Consider the following 25956-nt stretch of genomic DNA (forward strand, 5'->3'; position numbering starts at 1 on the left):
AAAAAGATTTGGTTGCAGGCCGGAAGCAGTGACTCACACCTATAATCCCAGCACTTTGGAAGGCCATGGTGGGAGGACCACAAGTCAAGGAGTACAAGGCCAGCCTAGGGAAATATAGCAAGACTCCATCTCTACAAAAACTTTAAAAATTTAGCTGGGTGTCAAAACATAAACCTGTAGTCCCAACTACTCGGGAGGCTGAGGTCAAGGCTGTAGTTTAACCATGATTCTGCCACTCAATTCCAGCCTGGGCAACAGAGCAAGACCCTGTCTCAAAAATAAATAAATAAAATTTAAAAAATAAAACATAAAGCAATGACTATTTACTAACACACCTATTTCTCACTTGTCATGAGAACCAAATGATAAATATAGTTACTCATTAGACCAGGTACGGTGGCTCACACCTGTCATCCCAGCACGTTGGGAGGCCAAGAGGAGGTGGTTCACAAGGTCAAGAGTTCAAGACCAGCCTGGCCAATATGGGGAAACCCCATCTCTACTAAAAATAAAAAAATTAGCTGGGCATGGTGGTGGGCACCTGTAGTCCCAGCCACTTGGGAGGCTGAGGCAGGAGTATCACTTGAATCCGGGAGGTGGAGGGTGCGATGAGCCAAGATCATGCCACTGCACTCCAGCCTGGGCGACACAGTGAGACTCCATCTCAAAACATATATATATATATATATATATATATATATATATGTTTACTATTTAAAAATGTGAAATGCTATACTAACATACAGTATAATAGATACTCTTCATAATGCCAGCAAAAACAGTGAAATTCATCTATACATGTGTTTTTATCATTTTTCCTCCATTAAGTATTAGTAACTAGTTCCTTGGATACCACTATAAAGGGAAATTTATTGGGTTATTCATTGCTTATTATAATTATATCATATTTTTTATACAAAGAGTAAAAAAGAACTCAGTCTTTCTAATAATTATGAAACCAAAGTTTATTAACATGTAATAACATGCTATGATTACCTACTACCAGGGAGATAATCTTATAGGTAAAGAAAGGTCAACAGTTTACCAATCACACTATGCTTTAACCATACTAGTTAGCTACTTAATCCATCCAAAAATAATTGAATAGGAATCTTCATTTACTTTGTAAAGTCTCCATTTTTATTTGATAAAGTCTTCTGAAAAAAGTATTCGGAAGTAAGGTATAAATGAATAGAGAAGAAAAAGTTCTTAAAGTTTCTTATTTCACTTACATCACCTGTCTCCTCCCTAACCCTCAGCCCAAATTGAGACAAAGTAACAATCCAAATGAATGGTCTGACATTGCTAACTGCTCTTCTCTACCCAATTCATCCCTCAGACTTCAGCTCTCATGCACATATTAAACAAGGAGGGTAGATACTCTGATAAAAATCTAGGACTCAAGAATCACAAAATGTTAAGAGCTAGAAGGAATCTTGTGGGATTATCTAGTCTTGCTGACAAGGTCATTTAAAGGCAGCAACTATATTCAATTGATGATAAAGCCATTGCATTATCTTTATACAAGAAAGAAAACCATCATTGTTAACAATCTCCTGATTCCACTTTACCCACCAGCTGAATGATGCTTTGAGCAAATCATTTAAACTCCTGGGCTAGTTTTTTCTGTAATACAGTAGTAAATAACATTAGTCAAAATTCACTATAAACTGTAAACCACAACAAAAATGAAATATTGTATCTCTGTATATATACAGCATCTCTCCACAGTAAGAGTTCTTCTCAGTATATAGAAGAATCTGAAGGTTCTACTGTTTTAAAAAGCTCCCAGTGGCTTACACTGTAATCCTAGCACTTTGGGAGGCCAAGGTAGACTGATCACTTGAGCTCAGGAGTTCAACACCAGGCTGAGCAACATTGTGACACCCCGTCTCTACAAAAAAATACAAAAATTAGCCAAGTGTGGTGGCAAGCGCCTGTGGTTCCAGCTACTCGGGAGACTGAAGCAGGAGAATCTCTTAGGCCTGGAAGGTGGGGGTTGCAATGAGCCTGGAAGGAGTGAAAGAAATTTTGCCTCAGGAGTAAAAAAAAAAAAGCTCCAAGTAATTCTGAGATGGGTGTCATGGATGACCTTCAGATGGTCCATGGACTCCCCTAAAACTATAGCCACAAAGCACAGGTACATATGGAAGTTTTCCAGGCCAGCAGATTTCTTAAGTTTCACCAAGAATTACTAATCTCCAAAAGGTTGTAAAGTAGCACACATATGCTGACGGTAGAGCTTCATGATTTTGCTCAAAATGGTACCACGTTCTCCCAACCAACCTGGATCAGAATCAGTTATTTTTGCCCTCTCATCAAATTTTGACTATTCTACTTCCTTTCTTCCTTTCCATTCACATGTACCACACCGCAGACCCTCACTACCCATGACTACAACACCTGGGAAGTCTTTCTACCTCCAGGCTCTCCCTACCACAATTCACACTACAGGCTGCTATCCCACTAATCCTTCTGAAACAAAGTGTTCAAATTGTTTCACTCCCAACTCAAAATCATCTGTGGAAGCCCCACCACCTAGTAAATCCAAGGTTCATAAGCCTGGCATTAAAAACAACCCATTAACTCTTCCAAATTTTTACTTCATGTTTTATCACCCTTTATCCAAATACAAATAACACTATGTTCCACCCAAACATAATTACTTGCCTCTCCCCAAACAGGAACTCTGTGCTCTCTTAGAGATCCCTCTCTGCTTGGATTACCTTTCCTGCCTATCCAAAGTCATAGTCATCCTTCAAAACCATGATTTCAGAAGCCAGAAACTCTAAGAACTAACTCTCTTAACCCTACCTTGCCAAGTAAGATCTGAGCTCTACTCTCTTTGAAGTTGACTTCTGAGAGGATTTTGGTACTGTTTATGAAACGTATATATTAAAAGACAAATAGGGCATTTGTGTATAGCACTATCTACCTAATTAGTGTAAAAGCAGAAACTGCTAATCAGTTCATCTTTGTATTCCCCAAAATACACCCCCCAATTATGCAGTAAATGCCTAACAACTGTACAAGGAAGTAATGGAAATTTCAGCCACCGTGGGGTAAACAGCAAAGATTACTATCTCTTTGCAGGCAGAGACTTTATCTGTGACATTCTCTATTATGCTGACTTCCAAAAAACATAACTAGTAATTATTGCTTTTCAAAATCCTGATGTTGTAGGTCTTACCAGCAGTTCTGCGTTTTAAGGTAAAAACTATCTGAAAATGTTAATAAGCTAGGTCCCAAAGAACTATTACACATACTTTACAATTCTCCATCTGAGTAGCTCCCAACACTTGGCCACTATACTTTCCATTTTTTAAATATTAACTATTTATGAAAAATGATCATTTCTAGTCGCAGCTAATTTCCAACTTGATAGCTAAAAACAAGTCACACAATACAAGAATGACTTTCTTTGCTTGCATAATACACACAGATTTGGTGGGGCAGGTAAAATGGATTTACACTTACACATGAACTCTCGTTTAAAAAAAAAAAAAAAAAAAAACCTGCAGATAACTGTAAACCAAGCATTTCTGGCAAAAACACCAAACGGGGAAAACAAAGACAACTTTGGATATGATTTTTTTTCCCCACTACTATTACCAGTAGCATTTTAAAGGAAAAACACAAAATCTTGTTCCACATCAACCTACACACAAAAAAATTTTTGTTAAACTTACCAAATAGAAAAAGAAAAGCAAAATCAAGCCCCTGGAAAATATTTTACTGGAAGAGCGAATGTCAAAATTATAACAGATGCTACTCTTCTTTGGTAATGAAGGTTTCATATAATTACCAGAGCAAAGAAAACTCCAAATCCACAGGGCAGAGGACTGTGAACAAGACTGATCATTTAAAGGTCGTAAAGGTAAGGGGCAAACAACAAAATGAAATTTTTTTAAAAAAGAAAACGAAGATGAAAGGTAAGTGTGTAAGTCCCAGACAAGATAAGGACTGGTAAAAATCTGCAAGGTCACCAGGACCTACCAGGTCACAAAAGGTAGAGGTGGGGGTTGCGCTAGGGGGGGCAGGGAGGGGAGCTGCAGAGTCGGTGAAGAACCGGGAGCGACAAAAACATGTCAGAAAAAGGTATTCCAAGGCTGGAATCCTTGGTTTGCAACGTTGAAATTGGGGTGAAACTCAGGGCACGGGCAGAGTCCCTATATCTGTGTTCTGAGTGAGGTGTTAGGAAAAGGTGAAGGAAGGCGAAGAGAAGGCTAAGGAAGAACTGCGGCTGCAGAGTCACGGAAACACTTCGCTCCGCTCCAGGATAACTGGCACAGGCCTGTGCCAGGGCCAACTCCGGGCAAGACCCGTGACCCCACCCCAGAAAACTCCGGGCTCCCGGGCTGGAGAAGGCAGCCAAGGCAGGGCGGACCGTCCTCCCACCGCCCCTTGGAGGGTCCCGCCCGCGGGCGGAGGGCGCCGGATGCCGGGCACCGCGGCCAAGGCTCGGGGCCCGCGCCCCCTCCCTCCCCGCCCGCGTCCCCAGTCCTGCGCCCCCAGCCCCGCGCCGCGCAGTCCTTACCCGGCGCGAAGCTGTCGGCTCCCGGCAGCCGGGCGGCCAAGGCAGCGGAACCTCCTCCTGCGGCGGGCGCCCTCACCCTTCCGCGCCCAAGATCGCCATCTCTCAGCAGGCGCGGCGGCGGCAGCCACCCAGGCTTCGGCCCCGGCAGCCCAGGCCGCCTCAGACACTCGGAACCCGCACGCCAAGCTCGCCGACACCCGACCCTCCCCCCACCCCCACCCCGGCCACGCGCCACCCCCAGGCGACCCCACACCTCCCTTCCTCGGGAGCGCGCTGCGTGGCAGCGTCGCCGGCGCCGCGCCCCAAGCGCGCGCCTCCCCGCCGGCCCCGGCACCGCGCGCGACGCCGCGACCGCCCAAAGCCTCCAACTCCGGACCCGGAATCTGCCTCCCCCGAGCATGCGCAGCGAGGGCGCTCGGAGGCTGCCTTAGGAAAACTCCGCTCCTCCGGGTCCTGCGAGCGGTCGAGGGAAGGGGAGGGACAGCCAATAGCAGGGAGGGGCAGGGCCTGAACCTGTGGAAGGGGCGGGGCCGCCGCTGAGATTTGGGAAGACGCTGTTCTAAGATCCCGCTGGGCGTTGAGAACTCGACTTTCCGGTAGGCGGCCGATTCCGGAGCAGGACTTCTTAAGGTCCTGGGGCAAAAGTAGGCTGTTCATAAATACTCCTTGACCTAGCTGAGGGTTTGACTTAGAACCCATTGCAAGAGTAAATAATTGCATTTATCCATGGTCATACCCGAAGACTTGCAGTGCATTATTTATTAATCAAAACCTTCATTCCCCCTGCCCTCACTAACCTCAGCCCAGTGATAAAGCTAATACCAACTGAGCAAGTACACGTGTTGGCACAATTAACCCACACAACAATCCCATAAAGTAGTGTCTACTGTCTCCATTATACAGAAAAGTCAACTGGTTTAGGAGGTGCTATTGGTTATGTGTATTGCTTTTAGAAGAAGGGCCAATGTGCAAATAGAAGTTAGTGGAACCTCATTACTTAAAAGATGATCCGGTTTTCTACTTCAGAGAAGCAGAAGCCTTCAGGCATGGATTTCTACAATTTTTGCCCAACCACCTCATCAACTCTCCCACAGATTATCCCTACATCCACACTTGTTTTCCTCCTGTCTGGGAGGCTAGATGTCCCTGCCCACTCCACTGCCTGCTCTCCACTGAGAGCAGTCCTTTGGCACTTTTTTTTTTTAGACAGAATTTCACTCTGTCACCAGGCTGGAGTGCAGTGGAGCGATCTCCGCTCACTGCAACCTCTGCCTCTCGGGTTCAATCGAGTCTTCTGCCTCAGCCTCCCGAGTAGGTGGGACTACAGGCGTGCACTACCACACCTATCTAATTTTTGTATTTTTAGTAGAGACGGGGTTTCACCATGTTGACCAGAATGATCTCGATCTCTTGACCTCGTGATCCAGCCGCCTCGACCTCCAAAAGTGCTGGGATTACAGGCGTGAGCCACCGCACCTGGCCTCCTTGGCACATCTTTAACTTCGCCCTCTCCACTGCCTACAACTACTCAGTATAATCGCGTTTTAAAACTAGGTCCTAAATTTTCCCTTGATTTTTAAACCTCTAGTTCTCTCAGTCCTTCCATTTTAACTGAGCTTAATGAAAGAACTGTGTGCCAAAAACAGTGCCAACACTCCGTGAGTGTGTATAGGATTCGATTAATCTCTTGACAGAACAATCCACATTTCTGCCTACTATGCATTAGTTCTTGCCCTCTGGCTTTGCACTTGAATTTGGTGCACATTGTAACCACAAAGATCATTCTGAAATACCCATCTGTGTCACTCCACTGCTTAAAATCATTCATTGGCTTTTTGGAGCTCTCCTGACAAAGATTAATATGATATTCAAGATTGCTTTGATGCTCACTTGCTCTATCTCTTCTGTTATGAAAAACTCTTCACAGTTCCCCATATGTGCTCACTCATCTCAGCTTTAAACATGTACTAATATTTTCTTCATCTTTTTGCTTTTGCTGTCCAGTCCCTTTAAATAAATGCAATAATGTGCTTACAAACACGTCCTCAAAAATTCCTTAGATATCCCCAGTAGGAATCTGCTCTCCTCCAGAATGTATGCAGGCCTCCTGCTTCCTGCTCCGTGTCTCACTTTCAGCTCCACTCATTGCTCAGTTTCCTCCCCAGCTCAGAAGCTCTCAGTACTCACCTTGTTCCCAAGTCGACACCCAATATTGAACTAGCCTTTTGTTATTGACTCTCTTTGGTTTCAAATAAACAATATTATAAATAGCATTCCATGAACCATTGTCCATGTCCTTATTTACTGTCGTAGATAAATCCTTAAAAGTAATAAAGTATGAACAAGTTTAGCTCTTTTGAAGCATATTGGCAACTACCTTCCTTAAAGAGCATAGACTCAGGTATCATATTGCCAGGGATCAAAACACAGCTCTGCCACCCAGTGTCCCTTTAAGACTTTCACAGGCCCTAGCTGCTTATACCTGTGTGGGCCTCATCTTCCATAAAACAATGCTACAAAATATATTTTATTTTTGCATTGGTATGAGGACAAATATATTAACATTATACATTCAAACATTTTCTTTGACCTAAACATTTAATTTTTTTGCCTTCTGATTTTAAAAGAAATCAAAGCATTTTTGTGGGCTCCTAAAAGTATTATAAGCCAGAGGCACTGTGTCTAGTGTGTCTAATGGATAACCTGACCCTCCTGCCACCTATGAGCTGTGAGATTTGGTCAATTGTTTAATCTAATTGTACCTCAACTAGAAAATTAGCATAGTGCTTCCACATGTTGTAATAAAATGTATATATAAATTGCTATAAGTGACATGCATAGAGCTACTTAACACATAAGCATGACACATAATCAAGAAATTACTGTCATAATCGTTATCAATTTTCCCACAGCACTACATGATAGTATGTGATTGTCCTTCTTCCATGTGCCCAGATCATCATGATATGTTTTCATATGTGTATGTATGGTAGCTTATTGTTTGTCATTTGTCCATTTTTCTTACTGAGGTATTTCACAAAAGGGTGCTTCACATAATGTAGATATTAATCTGTTGGAAAACTATTGATCTTTCCATTTTTGTATTCTTCCATTATTTTTTACTTCATACATCTTTCCCATGCTGAGATCATATAATTCATCTGTCTTTACTTTTTTCTACTTGACTATTTCACTTTTTTCATTAAATAATTTAATTTTCTTGAATTTATTTTGCAATGATGATCTGACTTTTATTCTTTTAAAATTAGCTCAAGGTATTCCCCCAAACCATTTGTTTAAACATTGTTCTCTAACTGTAGTGGCTTTAAAATATATCTACAGGCTGGGCACAGTGGCTTATGCCTGTAATCACAACATTTTGGGAGGCCAAGAAAGGTGGATCACTTAAGGCCAGGAGTTTGATACCAGCCTGGCCAACATGAGAAAATCCTGTGCAGTTTGGCTGTGTCCCCGTGCAAATCTCATTTTTTTTTAAAATGGAGTCTTACTCTGTCGTGCAGGCTGGAGCACAGTGGTGTAATCTTGGCTCACTGCAACCTCCACTTCCCAGGTTCAATTTAATCATGGAGGCAGTTACCTTCATGCTCTTCTGGTGATAGTGAGTGAGTTCTCACAAGATCTGATGGTTTGATAAGGGGCTTTTCCCACTTTTGCTCAGCACTTCTCCTTGCTGCCACTGTGTGAAGAAGGATGTGTTTGCCTCCCCTTTTGCCATGATTGTAAGTTTCCTGAGGCCGCCGCAGCCATACTGAACTGTGAGTAAGTTAAACCTCTTTCCTTTATAAAAATTACCCAGTTTCAGGTATGTCTCTATTAGCAGCACAAGAACAAACTAAAGCACGCTGTCTCTGTTATACTTTTAAGAATTTTTTTTTTTAATTTCTTAAAATATGTCTACAAATGTGTTGGTACGTCTGCCCTCAAAAAGTGAAGCCTAGCCAGGCACAGTGGTTCATGCCTGTAATCCCAGGATTTTTGGAGACCAAGGTGAGAGGATCACTTGAGCCCAGGAGTTTGAGGCCAGCCTGGACAATGTAGTGAGATCTCATCTCTACTAAAAATCAAAAAAATGAGCTGGGAATGGTAGTGTGCACCTGTAATCCCAGCTACTCTGGAGGCTGAGGTGGAAGAGTCACTCGAACCCAGGAAGTCAAGGCTGCAGTGAGTCATGATTGCATCACTGCACTCATGGTGATAGAGCAAGAGCAAGTCCCTGTCTCAAAAAAATAAAAACAAAACAAAACAGGAAGCAGAGGTTGCAGTGAGCCAAGATTGCGCCACTTCACTCCAGCCTAGGTGACAGAGCGAGACACACTCTCTCTCAAAAAAAAGAAAAAACAGTGGGGCCTAATTCTCTTCCAAATGAATATGGACTGTAATTAGTGACTTGTTTCTAATAGACATAATAAAGTAAAAGTGATAGTGTGTCAATTCCAGGACTAGGTCATAAAAAGGCATCATGGAGCCTCTCCCACTTTCTCTCAGATCATTCTAAGCTGCCATATGGCAAAGACACATCAAGCTTCCCTGTGTAGAAGCCCACATGGCAAGGAACTGAGACATCCTGCCAACAACCACCAGAGTCTGAGGCCTGCTGCCATCACCATGTGAGTGAGACATCTTAGAAGTGGATCCTTCAGCCTAAGTCAAGCCTTCAGATGACTGCATTTGACTACAGCCTCATCGGAGACCTTGAAGCAGAACCACCCAACTAAATTACTCTCAAATGCTTAACGCGTAGCAACTATAGCTGTAAAATAAGTGTTTGTTCTTTTAAGCCACTAAATTTGGGAGATAATTTGCTATCCAGAAATAGATAACAAATACACCAATCCTGTTCTTAACTTGGGAACCATTTCATATCCCGGGAGACTTTGGCAATGGCTTACCACATTTTTTCATGGGGTTAGGTTGGATGTTCCATTGGCATCTAGTGGGTAGATGCCACAAATGGTGCTGAACATCCTACAGTGCACAAGACAGCCCCATCACCCCACTCAAAAACAAAGAATGGTCAGGTCCAAGTGGCATTAATGCTGAAGGTGAGAAAATCTGTCCCAACATATTTTCCCTTGCACCTTAAAAGTTTCTTATTTCCCTGTACAAGTGAAAGAGGTAGGGTTTGCTTTATTTCCACTACTCATTTGAATGTTACTTCACTTGTTTCTTTTTTTTCTTTTTTCTACTTTTATTTTAGGTTGGGGGATACATGTGCAGATTTGTTACATGTGTAAATTGTATGTCACTGAGGCTTGGTTTGCAAATGTTCCTGTCACCCAAGTGCTTGTTGCTTAGCCCTCCTTAGTATTCTCATTCTCATGCTTCCCTGCTGGTCAAAGCCCAAAACTCAGATAGCATAGAGAGCAGTGCCCCTTAGGACAATGTGTGCTTCCTTAAGAACTCCTTTGAAGCAGTGAAACAACAACATGGGGCAGCCCTCTCTTTTTTTTTTTTTTTTTTAGCAGAGTGGACACTTTTTATTGGTCTGGCTGGCATGCCTAGTGGAAAGCTCAGGCAGAGCTTCCTATCTGCCCTGGCTCCCATCTTCCCTCTCCTGGGAGTTCATCACACACTCTGAGAGGTACGAGTGTCTTGGGCCAAGGTGAGAGGTAAAGCCAGGGTAAAAGCTCCAGGGCTAGGAAGCAAAAGGGACTCAGGGTGATGCAGAAAATGTGACGTTGCCAGGCCATCCAGATGAAGTGTCCATGGGGCAGAGGAGGAGCTGTTTCCCTGCAGAGACTCCTCTGCCCCCACCAGGAATGGGAGGGGCAAGAGGAAGAGCTTCCCTGAGAGGCTTCCTACTGGGCCCTTCCTGCCATCAGCATCTCCCTGATGTTGTCCTCAGCTTCCTTAACGCTCCGCTCCAGGTAGGACTTTTTCTGTTCTAGTTCTTTAATTTTTTCTTCTGCTATTTTTTGCTTCTCTAACAGTTGATTGTGAATTGCTTCCTTGGACTGAAGAATAAACATTCTTCCTATACCGTCATACATGTTAGTCTCATCTACCAAAGTCATGATCTCTGTATCTGTAAGATGTGCATGCTTTTTCGTTCTGTTTAGCTGTTCAATCTGTATGTCTGCCAGCTTCGCCTTCTGTTAAGTGTCAATAACTTTGGCGTGAAGCTCTGTGAAGGCCTTCTTCAACTCAAGATCCACAGGGGCGGCCATCTTGGTGCCAGCCCTCTCCCTTTTTTATGGTCCTCTCTCCTATTTACCTTCCTATAAGTACAACATAAAGTAATCAGGCATATCAGTCTTAAGGGGTTCCCACCCCTTAAGATATAACTTAAAGCAGTTATATCTTATGAAGGAAATTATTTCTGGTGAAACTCATATATATATATATATATATATACACACACACACACACACACACATACATATGTATATACATATATACATATATACACATGTATACATATATGTACATGTATATGTATACATATATACACATATGTATACATATATATATACATATACACACATATACACACACACACACACACACACACACATATATATATATTAGAGACAGTTTCACCAAGTTGACTAGCTGCTCTTGAACTCCTGACCTTAGGTGATCCACCCACCTTGGCCTCCCAGAGTGCTGAGATTACAGGTGTGAGCCACCGCACCCGGCCTCTGGTGATACTCTTTTTAATCTTTTTTATAGACACAGGGTCTCACTATTTTGCCCAGGCTAGTCTTGAACTGCTGGTCTTCTTGCCTTGGGCTCCCAAAACACTGGGATTACAGGGATGAGCCACCATGCCTTTTCACTTTTATCTTTGTGATAGTCTTTTTTTTCTTTAACAATCTTTAATTACCAAACCCCCAGTAGGGCCAACTCTAACCCGACTAACAGCAAAAATAGCATCGCTAAGATCAAGGATGGAAGTGTAGACCCAATAAAGGAAAAAAAATGTGTGTGTGTGTGTGTGTGTGTGTGTGTGTGTATGCATGAGTACTTAAAAAACTAAAACTTTCCAGTGTTGCGGAAAAAAATATCCCAAAGTGATTTCAGTCGGTAAGAAAACAGCACTTGACAGTCTGCGGGGCCTTAAAAACCCCAACTGTAGATAACCCTAGGAGAAAATCACCCCCACCCCATAAAGACAAAATTCCCTTTTCTCCTCTTCCTTGTTCAATTTCCACTGCTTATTCCACCAACACCCAACGAATAACAAGACCCAGCTTACTTCCCTCGGCCCCTGTCTGTTAGGGCTCACAGCAATCTTAGCAATCGTCACCTCTACTACAATCAGGAAATTGAGCCCTAATTTCTGGGCCAGATTCTGGAAACTTACAAAATATCCTTATGCTTCAAGGGGCCTGAGGGTTCTTTCAAAAATCAAGGGGGCAATGGAACAGGCAGAGACTAGCATGCCTGCCCTGCAGGGCTGAGACAAGGGGATCTTTCTAAGCAAAAACACCCCAACACCTGTCACTGAAACCAGGCAAAACTATGGGGCAGCAGGCACCAAACTAGGGCTCTGCCTAAAAGGTGCACATCTCCCCGCTTCCGCCATAAAGGCAAGGGAGATAAAGACAGCCAACTGAGTATTTGACATCATCTGTCTTCGGAGAAGTTGGTGTATTTTAGGCCGAAGCCCTGTTGCAGAGGAAGACATTTGGTGAAAGGGTAGCCTTTGCTGTTTGTGGCTGGATAGTTACCATTCCTGGGCAGCCTGGTTCGTGGCTGCTTTTTGGAAGCTTTTCCTCCTTATGCAGAGTACTTAAGAATTAATAGGAAAATTTTCAATGTAACTTTGTAACTGACAAATACGTTAACAGCAGCTTCTCAAAAGAATAAAAACAACAACAGTGGAGACAGGCCACCCCTCAGCTGATGATCACAACTCCTTCCAGTGAATGGGCTTCTTGCCTGACTTCTGCAGCAGCTCCTTGGTCTTAGAAAAGTGTCTACATCCAAAGAACCCTCTATACACTGACAACGGGAGGGATGAGCCGTCTGTAGGACATGGTGCCGCTTCCTATCAATGGCACGGCCCTTCTTCTGAGCATAGGCGCCCCAGAGCAACAAAACAAGGCCATTCGAGTTCTGATTTTGCCAGAACACGCTGAATGGGTGAATTGCTCCCAGCCTCTCTCCTTATGAGAGTTGGCTTGATGCGCCTGAACCGTGAGGACACTGTTGAGTAGCAGGACACCTTGCTTGGCCCACCCAGATAAATCTCCATGGCCAGGATGAACAAAACCCTCTATCTCTGTAGACAGCTCTTTATAAATGTTCTGGAAACTGGGTGGAGATGGAAAAGGCCTTTGAACACTAAAGCAGAGCCCGTGAGCTTGATTAGATCCATCATATGGGTCCCGTCCCAGGACGACAACCTTCACACCTCTTATGTCACTCATATGGATCCCGTCCCAGGACGACAACCTTCACACCTCTTATGTCACTCATCTGGGTCCAGGTGAAGACTTGGTGTTGGGGTGGATAAACAGTGTTTTCCTTCTTTCTTCTGCAACAAATCCCATTAGCTTGATAAAATACGGTTTTCCGAACTCCCCGCTGAACTGCTTCTTCCAGCTCTCCCCAGAGCTCACGAGCACGTTGCGGGCCACGTGTCTGAGGAGGGCCGCGGCCTTGTTTCTCTGCTACGCGCTCAGCGGCTAGGAGGGCGGCGTCCCGGGCTCGTCCTGCTCGGCCGGGCCTGTCCTGCCCCGCCGGGGCCTTCTTGGAGGGGCTGGCCGCCGAATCTCCGCTCTCTTCAGCCACTGCCGCCACGCCAGTCCCCAGGTCAGCCGGCTCGGGGCTGGGGGCGCGTGGCTTCCTGGAGGGGCAGGGGAGGAGAGGGAGGAGAGCGTCTTCTGGAGGCAGCGAATTCGCGCCGCAAAGGGGAACCCGCGAGGCTGGTCCTGGCTGTGGCCGTCAGCAAATTGGCCGATACTCTTTTTTCATTGAACTGAATGAGGTATTATTTATATACACTAAACCTCATTTAAATGAATACACCAGGGTAACTATGACCACAATCATGATAGAGAACATTTCCAGCACGGTAAAAAGTATTCTCAAGCCCTTCCTCCGCCGAACTACTTCTGGTCCTAGGCAACTACTTGTTTGCATTCTGTCACTATAGAATAATTCTACTTTTTACATAATTTTGTTTTTTATTTTTGAGACAGGGTCTCACCCTTTCACCCATAGTGGGGTGCCGTGGCAAGAACACAGCTCACTGCAGCTTAAATCTCCTGGGCTCAAGGGATCCTCCCCCTTCAGCCTCTTGAGTAACTGGGACTACAGGCGTGTGGCACAGGGCACAGCTAATTCTTTAATTTTCTGCTGAGATGGGGTTTTGCCGTGTTGCCCAGGTTCGTCTCGAACTCCTGGCCTCAGGCGATCCTGCCTCAGCTTGCCAAAGCACTGGGATTACAGGTGAGAACCACTGTGCCTGGACCCACTTTTTCAAGAATTTGATGTAAATGGTATCATCCAATATATACTCTCCTGTTTGTGGTTTCAGCTCAGCATATTTTAGAGATTCATTCATCATATTGTGTGCAGTAACTATGTCTTCTTTTCTAGTGCAGTAGTAATCCCTTGTATGGATTTGCTACAATTTGTTTATGTTTGTCCTATTCATAGGTAATTGGTTTGTTTCCAGTTTTTGGCTATTATGACTAAAGATTCTATGAACGTTTGGTTAAAAGTCCTTGTGTGGACATATGTTTTCATTTTTCCTGGACAAATAATGCCTAAGAGTAAAATAGCTAGGGCATATGGTCATGTACCTGATTTTATGATAAATTGCCAAACTGTTTTCTGAAGTAGTTGTACCATTTCCATTTCTATCAGCAATATATGGGAGTTCCAGCTGCTCCATTTCTTCTCCAATGCTTGGTAATCCCTTCTTATTTTTAATTTTTGTGTTTAAATTTGCATTTTCCTAATAACCAGTCATGTTGAGTATCTTTTCCTGTCCTTATGGACCATGTGTGCATTTGAACATAAGTATCTGTCCAAACCTTTTGTCTACTTCAAACTGATTTTTTTTTTCTTATTACTGGGGTGTGGATAATCTGTGTATATTCTTTTATACTCTCCTTTGTCAGATATTGATGTTGTGACTATTTCCTCCCAGATTATGGCTTGCTGTGGCAGTCATCCTCCAAGATGGACCCCATTGATTCTGGCCTCCTAGTATATACACACTCTTGTACAGTACTTTCCCCTATTGACTGACCTATGTGACTAAGAGAAAATTGTAGAAATGATAGTATGGGGCTTCTGAGGCTATATCATTAAAGATATTGCCCCCCTTGGGTTACTTGCTCTAGAGAAAGCCAATCCTTTAGCAAGGCTCTTGCAGACAGGAACTGAGGTCTCTTGATAAATGGACAGCAGCAATTTGCTGCCATATGTGGCACCTTGGATTGGACCCTCCAGTCCTTCTCAAGTCTTCAGATGACTGCAATCTCATGTGACAATCTATATCAGAAGTAGCCAGCCAAGAAATTAATATATTTTGGATCTGCAAAAACTATGATAAATAATAAATCATTATTATTGTTTTCAGCCACTAGGTTTTGGAGAAATGTTTTGAAAAGTCGATGTTTTTAGTTTGATGAAGTTTGTATCATTTTGTGACATATTTAAGAAATTTTACTTACTCTAAAACAGTGAAGATTTGTTAATACCTTTTTTCTTAACGTTTATAACTTTAGCTTTTACATTTGGGTCTATAATCTATTTGAAATTAATTATTGCATATGGTGAGAGAAAAGAGTCAATGTTCATTTTTTTCTCTAAATGGATGTATGGTTGTTTCAACACCATTTGTGGAAAAGACAATCCTTTCCCCATTGAATTACTTTGGAACTTTCGTGAAAACTCTATGTCTATTTCTGGACTCTGTATTCCTTCCATTGAACCATATGTCTATCCTTACGCAAATATCACACTGTCTTGATTACTATAACTTTAGAAAGTCTTAAAATTGGGAAGTGTAAATTTTCCAAATTTGTTCTTTTTCAAAGCGATTTTGACTCTTCCAGGTTCTTTGCATATTTTATGCTTTTTGATGCTGCAAGGGATCTTCAACATGTTCATAGAAATATGCATATTTTGAAAAAAAACTTTGCATGGATTTAAAAATTTTTGCCCCCAAATGAACTGATACTAACTTGTCACAACATGTATGAGCAGGATCTAGTTTGAGTCATTAAGAAGTATAAGACATCAGTTTGAAAAAGGCCCCTATCAGAGTAGCATGAATTCTGCTAGAGTTGAAGCAAGAACAAACATCAAATTTATGGGGAAGCTTGGGTAGGACAATAGCAAAATCATCGATATTTTACAAAAAACTTATGGGGACAATGCACCAAAGAAATCAGCAGTTTACAAATGGATAACTCGTTTTAGGAAGGGAGGAAGATTATGTCGAAGGTAAAGCCTGCAATAACAGACCTTCCACATCAATTTGCAAGGAAAAATTTCATCTTGCTCATACCCTCATTCAAGAGGCCTGACAAATAACAGGAGAAGCAATAGCCAACACTATAGGAAACTCCAATCTCATAGTTTATGTGATCTGACTGAAAAACTAAAGTGGAGCAAACTTTTCACTCAACAGGTGCCAAAAACCATTGTTCCCAGATCAACTGCAAACAAAAGCAGAGCTTTTAATGGAAATTTTAAACAAGTAGGATCAAAATCCTGAAGCATTTCTTTCAAGAATTGTAACAGGAGATGAAACATGGCTTTACCAGTATAATCCTGAAGACAAAGTACAATCAAAGCAATCACTACCGAGAGGTGGAAGCGGTCCAGTCAAAGCAAAAGCAGACCTGCCAAGAACAAAGGTTGTGGGAATAGTTTTTTGTGATGCTCATTTTGCTTGTTGACGTTGGGGACGGCCAAAGAAAAATAATATCTGCTTGTTACAAGGGTGTTTTCGGACAGTTAGCTAAAGCTTTAGCAGAAATATTCCTGGAAAAGCTTCACCAGACAGTCCTTTTCTACCACAACAATGCTCCTGCTCATTCTTCTCATCAAACAAGGGCAATTGTGTAAGGCTCTCAATGAGAAATCATTAGGTATCCACCTTATAGTCCTAATTTGGCTATTTCTAACTTCTTTTTATTTTATAATCTTAAAAATTCTGTAAAGGTCTCCCATTTTATTCAGTTAATCATGTAAAAAAACTGCATTGACCTGGTTCAATTTCCAGGACTCTCAGTTAGGGATGGATTAAATGACTGGTGTCATTACTTACATCCATGTGTTGACCTCGATGGAGCCTACGTTGAGAAAGAAACTTTATTATTCTTTATCTTTATCTCTTAATTCAATTTTTCCACAAACATTTGAAGTCCCCTCATATTATAAATGATATTTCATTTTTAGTGGTTCATTAATAGGGTATTTAAATATAATTCATTTTTTAATATTAGTCCTGTACACTGAGATCTTGTTTAAAAACCTATTAGTTCTAGTAGTATTTTATAGATTTCTTTGTATTTTCTATGTATACAATCATGTTTCTGCAAATAAAGAGTTTTATTTTTTCCTTTCCATTCTGTTTGCTTTTATTTCCTTTTCTTGCCCTATTGCACGAACTAGAACATCCAGTACAACGTTGAACAGAAGTGATGAGAAAGGACATTATTACCTTGTTCCTGATTTTCAGGAAAAGAATTCAGTGTTTTACCATCAAGTATGATACTATCTGTAGGTTTTTTGTATATGTAATTTATGAGTTTGAGGAAGTTCCCTTCTTCTCTTAGTTTGCTGAGCGCTTTTTATATTTTTAAGATAAGGTCTCACTCAGTCACCCAGGCTGGAGTGCAGTGGCGTGATCATGGCTCACTGTAGCCTCAACCTCCTGGGGCCAGGTAATCCTTCCACCTCAGCCTTCTGATTACCTGGGATACAGATGGATGCCACCATGCCCAGCTCATTTTTTGTAGAGACAGGGTTTCACTATGTTGCCCTGACTGGTCTCAAACTCCTGGACTCAAAGGATCCTCTCACCACAGCCTCCCAAAGTGCTGGGATCACAGACGTGAGCCACTGTGCTTGGCCTGTCAAGAGCTTTTTAATAATGAATAAATGTTAAATTTGTATCAATGCTTGGCAAGGGCTAGCATCTATTGAGAGGATCTCTTTGTTTTTTGTGTTCAGACTATTAACATGATTAATTAAATTTTTAAATTTTCAAATGTCGAACTAACTTTACATTTCTGGGATAAACCACACTTGGTCATGGTGCATTCTCCCTTGTATACATTGATGGGTTTTTATTTGCTAATGTTTTAAAGAATGTTAATGAATCTAAGTTCATTAGGGATATTGATCGGTAGTTTTCTCGTAATATCTTTGTCTATATTATCAGGCTAAGACTGATCTGATAAAATGAGCTTGGACGTGTATCATCCTTATCTATTACCTACACTGGGAGTTTTCTTTTTGAGAAAGTTTAAACTGTAAATTTAATTTCTTTTATAAATTAAAGACAGGTCACATTTTCTATTTTTTTCCATGCTGGTTTGAGTAATTTTGTCTTTTAAGATATTTGTCCACTTCATTTAAGTTTTCAGGTTTATTGACCCTGAATTGTTAATAATATTTCTTTGCTATTCTTTAATATTTGTAGAATTGTGCTGATGTCCTGTCTTTTATTCCTAATATTTTTACTTTGTATATTCTCTGTCTTTTACGTGATCAGTTTGGTTAAAGATATTTCAATTTGATCTTTTCAAAGAAGAGCTTTGATTTCATTAATTTTATTGTCTGCTTATTTTCTCTTTCATTTATTTCAGCTTTCATTTTAATTATTGCTACATTTCTACTTACTTTGGGTGTATTTGCTCTTCTTTTTACAAATAACCCCAGCTACTGGGGAAGCTGAGATGCAAGGATTGCTTCAGCCCAGGAGGTTGAAGCTGCAGTGAGCCATGATTAAACCACTACACTGAGCCTGGGTGACAGCAGGACCCTGTCTTGAAAGGCAGAGAGAAAGGAGGAAAGAAAGAAAGAGAGAAAGAGAGAAAGAGAGAGAGAGGGAGGGAGGAAGGAAGGAGAAAGAGAGAAAGAGAGAGAGAGAAAGAAAGAGAAAAGAAGGAGGGAGGGAAGGAAGGAAGGGAGGGAGGATGGAAGGAGAAAGAGAGAAAGAGAGAGAGAGAAAGAGAAAAGGAGGGAAGGAAGGAAGGAAGGAAGGAAGGAAGGAAGGAAGGAAGGAAAGAAGGAAGGAAGGAAAGAAAAAAGATAAAGAAAGAAAGGGGAAGGAAAGGGAGAGGGAGGGAGGTAGGGAAGGGAGATAGGGAGGGAGGAAAGGAAGGAAGGAAGAGAGAAGGAAAGAAAGAAAGAGAAAAAGAAAGAAAGAAAGAAAAATTTAACTGCCATTTTAACAGTACTAAGAGGTGAGAATTTCAGTGCTGATTATGTCATGAGAGCTCTATCCTCATGGGTGGGATTGGTCCTCTTATAAAATGGTGAATTCAGTCCCCTCTAACTTTCTCTTTGCCCTTTCATCTTCTACCATGTTATGACAGAGCAAGAAGGCCCTTCCCAGATGCCAGCCCTTGATCTTAGACTTCCCAGCTTCCAGATTCACAAACGAATAAATTTCTGTTCATTATAAATTACCCAGTCTCAAGTATTCTCTTATAGCAGCACAAAATGGACCAAGACATGCACCATTTTGTTGTTGTTTCCTTCAAAATATTTTTCTATATCATTGGTTTTGAGCTGTTTGATTATGATGTGTCTTTGTATGATTTGCTATGTGTTTACACACACAGGCCCACCCTTCGAGATTTAAATAAAATTGGCTCCAACCCCTTAGCCAACAGCCCATTGGAAGTCTTGTCTCTCTCCCTCCTACAGCCTCTCTGAATTCCCAAAAACATATGTTCACATGGTCTCTTCTGGCTGTGTGAATAAGCTCCTAATTAACTTTTGCTTTCACATATACACATCCCACATGGCTGGTCTCTTTTCTGTTCTACACTTGACACAAATCTCAAGACTCTTTTTAATTTCTTCTGATCACCCCATTCCCCTAAAAAGAAAATGTCACTTATAAAAGTTGTTCTTTGTTCGTAGCATCCTCCCCACTGAGAGTGGAGACAAAAGGGATTTGCATACAGCAATGCAACCACTTTAAAATTGGTCGCTGGGAGCTCCCTGCTTAGGAAGTCCTTCAGCCAACCCGTGGCCAGGAATTTCTTACCAGCTGCTTCTCTCCACACACATGGTGCTGCTTCTTCTCTTCACTCCCCTTTCATACAAATTATTTTTTATTTCTTAAGTAGAGTGGTCTGCTTATCTCTCTGTTTCATTATGTTCTTCCAAACCATGCTCCCAGGGTATTGCCTCTTTTGTGCAATATATTAAGATATCTTTCTCAAGAAAATGATGTATTTTCCAAGAGAAATACCCACAGAAAATGTCAAAATCACTTTTTATCATCTCACGAAATAATAATCTATTTTTAGGTCATCTATTCTGTTCCTTTCATTTTTCTTTTTTTGTTTTTGTTTTTTGTTTGTTCAATTGTTTTTTTAGATAGGGTCTTGCTCTGTTGACCATGCTGGAGTGCAGTGGTGCAAACGTAACTCACTGCAGCCTTGACTTCCTGGGCTCAAGCGAAAAAAAAGGCTTGTTTTGAACTCCTGGACTCAAGTGATCCTCCTCTCTTAGCCTCCCAAAGTGCTGGGATTATAGGTGTGAGCCACCATGGCTGGCTTCACTATCACTTCTAACAGTCTCTTCATTAAAGAATATGAAGAATATTAAACAATATGATATTAGAATATTAAAGAATATAAAGAATATGGCATATATTCTTCATAATTCTTCATTAAAGAATATGAATATATTAAAGAAAATAAAGAATATGGGGCATTTATTTACATCACTTGTATTTCACCAGCAAAATGTTATAGTTTTCTTTATACAGATCCACCAGATTAAAAATTTGGCTGGCAAAACTATATTAAATAATATTAAATCTATACTAACACATCAATTGCTTTTTCCAACCTATCTTTCAAGACAGTGTGTAATTTTTCCCTTTTTATTCATTGACAGGTAGTATTATATTAATAGGCTTCCTCACAATGATTTATCCTTGTATTCCTAGATTAATCTTTTCTTTTTTGTAGTGGTTTTTTATATTAAACAGACTATGGAAAGCACTTGACAGGCCATCTCATCTGAGGGGCCTCCAAGTACCTGTAGTCCTCCATCTCTGGGATTCATTTTTGCCCAATAACGCCAACACTAACAACAGCTGAGCAGAGCAGTGATGAGTTCTTGACCCAAAGATGTTCATTTAGAAAACCAGCCTATTGCCTAAGACAGGGCTTGGAAGAAGAGCTTGCCAACCCTCTCCTGGAAGATGACAGTCTGGCAGTATCAGACACTCAGAATGAGAGATGGAAAACAGACTGGCATGGAAAGAAAGTGAGAGCAGCAATAATCAGGGGCCTTGGGGTAAGAGTAAAAACAGTTAGATTGAAGTAGTGGTAAAACAGAAACAGACACTGTAGAAGCAGAGATACCTTCAGCAACAAATATAGAAGAGTAGCAAGAATAGAGAGCAAAGGTACATGCTGTGAGGATCACAGGGCAAATGGGTTTCCCATGTAGATTACTGTAGTTGTGAAGCTGTGGAGCATCAGTGCATCCTGAATGGCATTTCAGTCTTTCAGGAGACCTGGCCCTATGACTATAGAGAGATTATTTTTGCATATGTCCTCTGAATCAGCGGAAATTACTTACATATGCTTTTTTGCTGCCTGAAAAATACCAACCAGCCAACCAGTAGAATTACTCTCCTAAAACGCTGCTAGTTCCAGTAACTTTTTTAAGGATTCATTCGGAGGCTTTGGCCACAGCCTTCTTGTGTGTGTACCTGCACCTGTACACACTCTCTTTGTAGGTTAAATTTTGTTATGTTATCTCCTACTTCCTTCTCTAGGGAATCCTCTATATTACTGCCTTATCAGTTCACTTTGATGGGTTCAACAAAATTAGTTGCAATTTACAATTGAATTGCAATTGCTATTATTGCATAGCTTACCTTCACTTTTATATTTGATGAGTGTACTTCAGATGCTGAATCTATATTTTTTTAAATCTACAGTGAAACTGGGTGCCAAATTCCAAATAAAAATTCAAAAATTTTAAACACTATTACATTTTTTAGAGTGCTCTACTTTCCAAAGTATCTGGAATTTATTATATGGAAATGTTATACTAGTTCTCCCAAATAGGCTTTTAAGGTTTAGTATCATAGTAGGTTTAGGAATCCAAGTGTCTCACAGATTGGTTGTGTTAATGACCGCACGTAATATCCTCCATGAAATATCCTCCACAATGTTTGCCTTATAACTTTAAAATGCCCCCCTCTCCCCAGTCAGTCCCCACTCTGGCCTTGAGCATATGATTTGCTTTGGCCAATAGGATGTTATCAGGCCAGGCACAGTGGCTCACTCCTGTAATCCCAGCACTTTGGGAGACCAAGGTGGGCAGATCACCTGAGGTCAGGAGTTCGAGACCAGCATGGCCAACATGGCAAAATCCTGTCTCTACAAAAAATACAAAAACTTAGTTGGGTGTGGTGGCACGTGCCTATAATCCCAGCTACTTGGGAGACTGAGGCAGGCAAATCACTTGAACCTGGGAGGCAGAGGTTGCAGTGAACTAACTGAGATCTTGCCACTGCACTCCAGTCTGAGCAGCAGAGTGATATTCTGTCTGAAAAAAAAAAAAAAAAAAAAAAAAGGATGGTAGCAGAGGCTTGAAGGGCATGTGCTTTTTCATTGCACTCTTGTATGACTGGGCCTGCCCACTATTCTCCTCTGCTATGCTATGAGAACATCCCCTGGGCTAGCCTGCAGGAAGGATGTGAGAGACATGTGGAAGACAGCAGAGTTGTCCCTGACATCCCAGCCAGGGCCATCCTAGATCAGCCAACTGCCAGCCAGCCATAGATAGGTGAGGACATCCAGCTTAGGTCAGAAAAACTTTCCAACTAGCCCCATTTAAAATCTGTAGTAAACTAAATAAGTTTATTATTTTAAGGAAGTGAGTTTGGGATGGTTTGTTATAAAGCATTATTGTGGCAATAGACATAGATAACACAGAGATGCTCAAATGATAATTAATCAATGAGGTAAACTCACTGCGTTTTTGAGGTGCCCAGTCACAGATCTTTTTTTTTTTTTTTTTTTTGAGACAAGATTCCACTCTGTCTCCTAGGCTGGAGTGCAGTGGAGCAATCTTGGCTGACTACAATCTCTGTTTCCCAGGTTCAAGTGATTCTCCTGCTTCAGCCTCCCTAGTAGCTGGGAATACAGGTGTGCACCATCACGCCTGGCTAATTTTTGTATTTTTAGTAAAGGTGGGGTTTCACCATGTTGGGCAGGCTGGTCTCAAACCCCCAACCTCAAGTGATCCACCCACCTCAGCCTCCCAAAGTACTGGAATTACAGGCGTGAGCCACCACACCCAGCCTGTTCTCATATATTTATATCTCCTTTTGTTTACTTCCATCTCAGGAAAACTTGTTTTACTATTCCAGGAGCAGTGATGGTACCAGAGAATGTTTCCTTCTAACACTGGACTTGCCAGGAAAGAGGGCTAACTTTCTCATATATAATAATTTAGGCATTTAAGGTAGTAAAAATGTAAATAGGTTTTATATAATCAGGACTGTAAAGACAGTGATGTTCTCTGCCTCAAATTCTGATGTGGATTTAAGCTATGGGTAAGAAGAAAAAATAATGGGCTGAGTGTGGTGGCTTATACCTCTAATTCCAGCACTTTGGGAGGCAGAGGTGAGAGGATGGCTTGAGCACCAGGAGCTCAAGATTAGCCTAGGCAACATAGAGAGGCCCCTCTCTACAAAAAATTAGCCAGGTGTGGTGGCCCACATCTGTGGTCCCAGCTGCTCAGGAGGCTGAGGCGAGAGGATTGCTTGAATCCAGGTCAAGGCTGCAGTGAGCAGTGAGCCATGATTATTGTGTCATTGCACTCCAGCCTGGGCAAAATCCTGGAAAAGAAAAGAAAAGGAAAGGAAAGGAAAGGAAAGGAAAGCAAGAAAAGGCAAGGCAAGGCAAAAAGGCAGAAAGAAAGAAAAGAAAGAGAGAGAGAGAGAGAAAGACAGGGCATGGTGGCTCATGCCTGTAATCCCAGCACTTTCAGAGGCCAAGGTGGGTGGATCATGAGGTCAAGAGATTGAGACCATCTTGGCCAACATGGTGAAACCTGTCTCTACAAAAAATTAGTTGGGTGTGGTGTGTGCACCTGTAGTCCTAGCTACTCGGGAGGTTGTGGTAGGTGAATCACTTGAACCTAGGAGGCAGAAGTTGCAGTGAGCCGAGATTATACCACTGCACTCCAGCCTGGGCAACAGAGCGAGACTCCATGAAAAAAAAGAAAGAGAGAGAGAAATGGAGAAAGGGAGAAAAAAAGAAAGAAAGAGAGAGAGAGAGAAAGAGAGAGAGAGAAAGAAAGAAAGAAAGAAAGAAAGAAAGAAAGAAAGAAAGAAAGAAAGAAAGAAAGAAGAAAGGAAAGAAAGAAAGAAAAAGAAAGAGAAAGAAAGGAAGGAAGGAAGGAAGAAAGGAAGGAAGGAAGGGAAGGAAGGAAGAAAGAAAGAAAGAAAAAGAAAAAGAAAGGAGGGAAGGAAGGAAGGAAGGAAGAAAGGAAGGAAGGAAGGGAAGGAAGGAAGAAAGAAAGAAAGAAAGAAAGGAAAAGAAAAGAAAGAAAAAGAAAGAAAGAAAGAAAGAAAGAAAGAGAGAGAGAAATGAGAATGTATTCAGGCTTGTGAATGCTTTCAGTGATGACCTTTCTTGATGACTCAGATTGTAGAATGTCTTTTAAAGAAATTTAGAAATACAGGATATCAAGTGAAGTTCTTGTTCTTGTATTAGGCAGACATAGGTTTCTAAAGAGAAAACATAAAGACTTCAGTTCAACCTCATATACATTTATTGATCACCTGTTATGTACCAGGCATTATAAATGAAAAATCAATGAAAATTAGCCTCCGCCCTCAAGGAACTTAGAGTTCAGAAAAGAGACAGGCAAACGAGTCATGATTTCAATATACTGTGGTAAACTCAGGATGGGGTATGTACATGAAGCTTATGGTAGTTGAGGGGATGTGGAGGGCCTGGTGGGGGACTGTGTCTATTTATTTATTTATTTATTTATTTATGAGACAGGATCTCACTCTGTCACTCAGGCTGGAGTGCAGTGACACGATCTTAGCTGACTGCAACCTCCACCTCCTGGGTTCAAGTGATTCTTGCACCTCTGCCTCCCAACTAGCTAGGACTGCAGGCATGCACAACCATGCCCAGCTAGTTTTTATATTTTTGATAGAGACAAGGTTTTGCCATGTTGGCCAGGTTGGTTTTGAACTCCTGGCCTAAAGTGATCTGCCTGCCTCAGCTTCCCAAAGTGTTGGGATTACAGGCATGAGGCACTGAACTGGGCCGAAAGATGAGTGATTTAGACAAGTAAAAGAGGGGCTTAGGTTGGAAAAGATTCTAGCAAGGAGTAATAGCATGAGCAGTCAAAGACTATACAGAAAACCATAGAACATAATGTGGCACTAGTAAGTATACTTGTCCAAATATTATCAAAAATCTAATAGATATTTTTTGATCAGATATGCATTATTTTTTATAATAGAGTTTTGCTTTATTTTACATGTTAGGAAAAATAATCTATGAACCTTCTAGTACCTTCTGAATTCCTGTAAGCTTCATATGAACAGAGATAAAGTTCATCTTATTCTCTCCCGCATTTCAGCACCCAGAACAATGCCTGGCACTTTGTATGGGTTCAACAGCCAGTTGTTAAACAAATTACTAAATTCTTGAGTTTGTTAGTCTTTGCCAAAGTCCAATATAAATTTAGGCTTTAAATCATTCTTTAAATTTACTTTTAAAGACTCATGTTCTTTAATAACTTGACTTTCTCAAAGTGTCTTCAATAAAGGATAGCTTGATATTACCTTTTATAATTCTTCCTATTTGGGGATTTTTTTTAAATGTAAGTCTTGGTGTTTTCTCCCTATACATCCATCTATTCACTATTTAATCAGCATATGTTTATTAAATACTTATTATGTGCTGGCATTGCTACACACCAGGAGTAGAATAGTGACAAGTTAGGCCCTGACTAGGCCCCATTGGAACTTATAGTCCAGGGAGAAAAACAGGCAGATATTCCACAAATAATTTACGAATACCTTGTTGTTGCAAAACAGAAGTGAATAGTCCTATGAGAGTTTGTAATAATTTCTTTTAGCCTCTATTCAGTATGAATTATTATCCAATGATTATATAACATGTTTACTTTATCAAGTTCTTATCTGACAATTCTCCACTTTCTGCTTTAGTATGCAACATTTATAG

At 41.3% G+C, this 25956-nt stretch overlaps 1 protein-coding gene and 2 pseudogenes across 4 annotated transcripts in view; all 3 read right to left on the minus strand.

The window, feature by feature from the left end:
- The window catches only part of WWP1 (WW domain containing E3 ubiquitin protein ligase 1), a 112221-nt gene extending 107306 nt beyond the window's left edge, over window positions 1-4915 (minus strand). For 2 of the 3 annotated variants that reach the window (XM_017521795.2, XM_017521797.2), the window contains exon 1: window positions 4538-4668. The gene's annotated coding sequence lies outside the window, so the exon portion shown is untranslated. Of the gene's footprint in view, window positions 1-4537 lie in introns of all 3 variants that reach the window. The other variant, XM_017521794.2, reaches the window with a different exon arrangement.
- Window positions 4916-10033: 5118 nt separating this feature from the next.
- On the minus strand, window positions 10034-10725 carry LOC108299481 (annotated as a pseudogene). Its single transcript, XR_001822992.2, has one exon. The product of XR_001822992.2 is annotated as a prefoldin subunit 1-like (transcript).
- Window positions 10726-12410: 1685 nt separating this feature from the next.
- LOC108299450 lies at window positions 12411-20785 on the minus strand (annotated as a pseudogene).
- Window positions 20786-25956: the final 5171 nt, after the last annotated feature.

The sequence above is a fragment of the Cebus imitator genome, unplaced genomic scaffold (assembly GCF_001604975.1).
Source record: "Cebus imitator isolate Cc_AM_T3 unplaced genomic scaffold, Cebus_imitator-1.0 Scaffold22, whole genome shotgun sequence".
In the NCBI taxonomy this organism is placed as follows: Eukaryota; Metazoa; Chordata; class Mammalia; order Primates; family Cebidae; genus Cebus; species Cebus imitator.